Genomic DNA, 5,572 nt, shown 5'->3' on the forward strand with positions numbered 1-5,572 from the left:
TGTTCCTGGGAAAGCTGGGTGGCCGCCGTTACGGCCTATAACCTCCTATAGAGGTCGCCACCCAGCTTTTCTCGGCCCCTGAAAGGCAGATCTGCATAGCAGAGAGCTTTACAATTCAGGGCGTATGAAAAGCTGGGTGACATTATTGTACATTCTGACTACTACAGGGTTAATTATATGTGACCCCGGCGGACGGTCCTGTATAAGGACTATATTGGGTTAATAAGCAGCCGTCTGAACTTTGACCTCTGCGGTGGCCGAGTGCCCAGACTGTGCCCACATATATGGCATGGAATGTGCTGAGCACAGGGACACTAACCCCCTGGCAGGGAAGGGGTTACATCAGACTGGACCCGGGTCACATGACACCCAAGACTTGAGGGGGGGTTCTGGGGTAGAACAGATGGGATTCTGGGAAGAACCTTCTGCGCAGCTCCTGCTTCACACCGAGAGGCATCATGGAGAGCAAGTAAGAGACCGAGCTGCTGCAGCGCATCAGACCTATCTATTGCTCCCTGTTATCAGCCACTTCAGGCTGTTGTGTTGGGATGAGTGATGGGAAGTGCAGAACACTCCATGATTACTACTTTATGTCACCTACCTCCAGTGCTGAGAAACTTACCCTTATATGGGGGGGGATCAGCCGGCCGCACCCCCTTATTGTAGAACTAGTCGGCGCATTTCCCCTTTAAGGAATTTGGGGGTTTAATTAACTGATCTGCAAAGATAGAAAATCTTTCAGCAGCGCCCTCTGCTGGTCATATGAAGACACTGCGTGGAATAGAGGTCCTGTGTGGGTAAAGGGCCGCACAAGCAGAGCTGCAGTGTAAAGCATGGTAGAGGGACAGAGCAGCAGCCTATGAGCAGGTGGATGTCAGACTATAGCGGACATTGCAGCTGAGCTGGAGTCACTGATCATAGCCGTGCTTTAATGGAGGTGACCAGGGATAGTCAAGGGGGCGGGGCTTATGTCTGTATTAACCGTTGTCTGTCTCAGGCCGCCGTCACGTGACCTGTACGTAGCCGCCATGTTGCTGAGCGGCGCCGGAGACGCTCTGGGCTACAGGAAGCAGCTGTGGGAATACTGTAAGTCCGGGCCGCAGATTCACAGGGAGCTGCAGGAGCTGGGGGGCCTCCAGAACATCGCCGTGTCCCTCCCGGACTGGCCGGTCAGTGACGACACCGTGCTCCACCTGGCCACAGGCGAGAGCCTGGCAACAGGTGGGTCCTGATGGGGGCCACGGGGGCCGCAGCCACCTGTCCGACCCCTGCTTGATATGTCCTTGTTCTCCACCTGCAGGGAAGCTGAGCGAGGAGCTACATGTACCAGGAGCTGGCGGCCAGATATGTGTCCGCCATGACCGACATGGAAGGAAGGAAGCCGGGGCCCACCAGCATTCTGGGTAAGACTGCACTCACAGCTAGAGCTGCACTCACAGTTCTGCTCACTGTCCGCTCTGAAGCAGTTGCTGCTGGTTCAGTGTTGTGCGGAGCGTGCCCTGCTGCACTGCATTGTGGGAGATGTGGCAGCGAGCTGGTGGGGCTCCCGCGTCCTGCGGTGGGTGCAGCTCTGGGTGTGACTGGAGTATATAACTGTCTCCCTCTCTCTTCAGGAACCTCCCAGCTGCGCCCCGGGGAACCTGGCGGCTATAAGATCCCCTTTAACCCCTCGGCGACTGGCTGCGGAGCAGCGATGAGGTCCATGTGTATAGGGCTGAGGTGAGGCACTGGTTAGGATTAGTGGGGGTCTGCAGTGCGCCCCCTGATGGTCTATAGGAATCACTCTCATACATGATCCCACCTCTCTCCGCAGGTTCCCCCATCCGTCTGAGCTGTCTCTTCTGGTCGCAGTCAGCGTGGAGAGCGGGAAGATGACGCACAACCATCCGACAGGTCAGAGAGTCCCCCATGCTTTACCTACCCATCTTTCCGAGAACCCTGAATGGCAAATCTTCCGCTGTCCAGCGCCGACGCCTGTAGTACTACGCAGATTCAGTATGGAGGTCCATGGGAAAGCTGGGTGACGCCCTGCCGAAGCTGTCGTGGTGGTCCCATCGTTGTCACCCAGCTTTCCCAGACCTGAGTAAGAAATGGCAACAGAGGTTTAATGACTCCCCCAGTCTTATATTGACTCTCGTCCTCCGCAGGGTATCTGGGCTCTCTGGCCGCGGCTCTCTTCACGTCCCTGTCCGTTCAGAGGGTCCCCCTAGAACAGTGGGGGTCCATCCTGCTAGAGACGCTCCCGCTGGCACTGGAGTATCTGCGCTCTACGGACAGCGATGCGCAGCGGCACGCGGACGAGTGGGATTATTTCCGGCAGTCCTGGGAGAGGTGAGGAGGGGGTGACGACCGCCACGGAGGAGGGTCCTTATCTCATGTAAAGGGGGCTCCAACCCTGAGGCTGCGCAGACATAACATAAGAGGTCATTACTAGAAGCCTTCTCACTATTTGGCCTCTTCTTCAGTTCCTGAGTGCCACCTGCAGTGTAAAGCATGGAGGTTTCCTCTCTGTATACACTAGATTACATGATGGGGGTTTAATAAGCACAAATACGTCGCTCTCTAGTGTAATGGTCTCCTTTATGTGACCCTGGGAGAGGCTACAACCACCAGAACGACGGCCTCTATTCTTTACACTGCAGGCTGCATCCAACTGGGAACATACCACAAAACAGAAACCATAGTGTTGTGTTGTCTTGTGACTCTGCGGCTTTAAGGCCCCTTTAATGCTGAGTGTGGGGGTCTCTTCCTCCTCAGGTACCTGTCGCAGAGGGGTCTTCTGCAGGGGGCCGGGCCGGCAGTCTTCCCATCTCCTTATGGCCCCGCAGAGAGGGATGTGGAGTACGGCCGCTGGAGTCTAGACGGCTGGCCGGGGAGGAGCGGTCACGATGCCCCTATGATCGCCTATGATGCTCTGCTGGGGGCCCGGGGCTCCTGGGAGGAGCTGTGCAGCCGCTCCATGTTCCATGAAGGTGAGGATTGGACGATGGCCCCCGCTTTATATACAGTGCTGCCCCCGACTTACAGTGTTTGTCCCCACACAGGTGACAGCGACTCCACCGGGGTTATTGCCGGCTGCTGCTGGGGGGCGCTATACGGACTGACAAGGGTCCCCAAAGGAAACCACTGTCAGCTGGAGTATCGGGGGCAGATGGAGGCGGTGGCGGCCTCCCTGCACATGCTGGCCTGGGGGGAGACCACCGGAGGTCTCTGATAACACAACCCAAGCCCCTCTACAGCCGGAGACCACGGACATAGCCGATACCGGTGAGAAGTGACCCCTCCCTCTGGTTGTCAGTGCTCCGCCCCTTCTGGAAATAAAACTGGAACCGCGAGGAAGATCTGTGATGCTGCGAATACGTGATTTCTGTGATTGATCTCACGGTTGTAAATAAGCGCGAATGACGTCATGTGACAGGAAGTAATGGAATAAAAATGGAATACGCGTATAAGTCACTCTGACCCAGTACAAACCTCGCGGCAGATGAGAATACGGCGGCGACTGTCCACATTAGCATATAAAGTACTGTCTACGATGGATGATGAGAGTAATGATCATCTCTATAGGGAGGGGGGCTGGAGAAGGCGCCACATGTGGGACGCAGCAGGAAGACTTTATGACTACAGGTAACGTAAGGTGACCAGACGTCCCAATTTAGGCGGGACAGTCCACTTTGGGACCCTGTGTCCCGCTTTCTCCAGGTCCTCTAAGTGGGACAGCCTTTTGTCCTGTTTTCAGGACGTCTGGTCACCATGAAAGTGATTACCCGCCGGGGTGCCGCAGCTCTCTGGCTGGTAATCACTCAGTGGCACTGCTGCGGGACGCACACACTGACAGCAGTGTGTGCATCCGGGATCTTCCTCCACTGACATATCCTCCTTGGTTCCCCCGGAGGAGAAGGGAGGAGAGGTCCGGGCGCACACGCGTCCTCCTGCAGCAGCACAGAGCAGAAGACTTCTTTGAAGACAAGGAGGAGGTAAGTTTATTGGTCTCAGGGGGTCACTATTACTGCTGAGGCCACTGTGGGGGTCACTATTACTGCTGAGGCCACTGTGGGGGTCCCTATTACTACTGAGGGCCGATATAGGGGACACTCAGTGGTGTACCATCAGGGGTCGCAATTGTGACCGGGCCCCTGTGCTGAGATGGCCTAGAGGCCCTGCCATATACAAAATGCACATTGAGTGCATTATCAGCCAAACGCACTGCTGGCCATGTGATTGGTGCGACCGACAGTGTGTGGTTGTGGGAGGAGAAGGGAGAGAGAGAAGAGGCGGGGAGGCAGCGCTGCAGGTCGGCACTCGGAGAGGGGAGGGCTGTTACCTGGGGAGCCAGCAACCAATTACAGAGCCAGCGCCCAATTACAGTCTGGAGATTTCCACGGCGCGTGGCCCTCCCACTGAGAGACTGTGAGTGGTCAGTGCACTGCAGGCTAGCGATTACCAGGGGCTCCGACGGCGGGTCTAGGTCCCCTCTTTACTCATGAAAGTCCAAAACCTGTGGTCGCACAGCAACGCAGATCACACAAACCGGTTCCGGTCATGTGATCCATGCTGCTATGCGACCAGGTCCTAGACTTTCATTTACAGGCTGCCCAGATATTGCTCCAGAGAGGAGTAGAGCAGGGAGCATACTTAAATATGTATAGTTGGTATAACTTATACCAGCTGTACATATAACCTGGGTATAAACTGTATATGATTATATATCAGCTGTACATATATAGTTCTATAGAGGAGATACCTAGGTTATACCAGCATGGTCCTTATCACTATATACAGGAGATGTATAACTTATACCAGCTGTACATATATAATTATATACAGGAGATACCCAGGTTATACCAGCATGCTCCATATCACTATATACCGGAGATGTATAACTTATACCAGCTGTACATATATAATTATATACAGGAGATACCCAGGTTATACCAGCATGCTCCATATCACTATATACAGGAGATGTATAACTTATACCAGCTGTACATATATATTTATATACAGGAGATACCCAGGTTATACCAGCATGGTCTATATCACTATATACAGGAAATATATAGGTTATACCAGCTGTACATATATAAGTATATACAGGAGATACCCAGGTTATACCAGCATTGCCCATATCACTATATACAAGGAGATGTATAACTTATACCAGCTGTACATATATAAGTATATACAGGGGATACCCAGGTTATACCAGCATGCTCCATACCACTATATACAGGGAGATGTACACTCATACTGTATATAGTGATGTGGAGCATGCTGGTGTAACCTGGAGATCACCTGCATGTAATTATATAGGTACAGCTGGTATAACCTGGGTATATACTGTATATGGTTGTACACTTTACACACAACTAAAAAACGTATCAGAGACCTGCATGCAGTTCAGTTATTGCATTGTTTGATGTACCGTCTGAATCCACATGCGGTTTTTAACCCTTTGCAATCCAATTTTGGATTCTGGGTTTCCTAGGCGGTTTTCTCTTTCTGCGATTATACAATGGCGCCACCTGCTGGCTAGAGCCAGTACTGTGGTATTGGACATGCTGGAGAGGCC

At 53.1% G+C, this 5,572-nt stretch overlaps 1 pseudogene; it reads left to right on the plus strand.

Annotated features, from left to right (window-relative positions):
* The first annotated feature begins 411 nt into the window (after nucleotides 1-411).
* On the plus strand, nucleotides 412-3,346 carry LOC136632665 (ADP-ribosylhydrolase ARH1-like; annotated as a pseudogene).
* Nucleotides 3,347-5,572: the final 2,226 nt, after the last annotated feature.

This window comes from Eleutherodactylus coqui, chromosome 6, assembly GCF_035609145.1.
Source record: "Eleutherodactylus coqui strain aEleCoq1 chromosome 6, aEleCoq1.hap1, whole genome shotgun sequence".
NCBI classification, from domain to species: domain Eukaryota; kingdom Metazoa; phylum Chordata; class Amphibia; order Anura; family Eleutherodactylidae; genus Eleutherodactylus; species Eleutherodactylus coqui.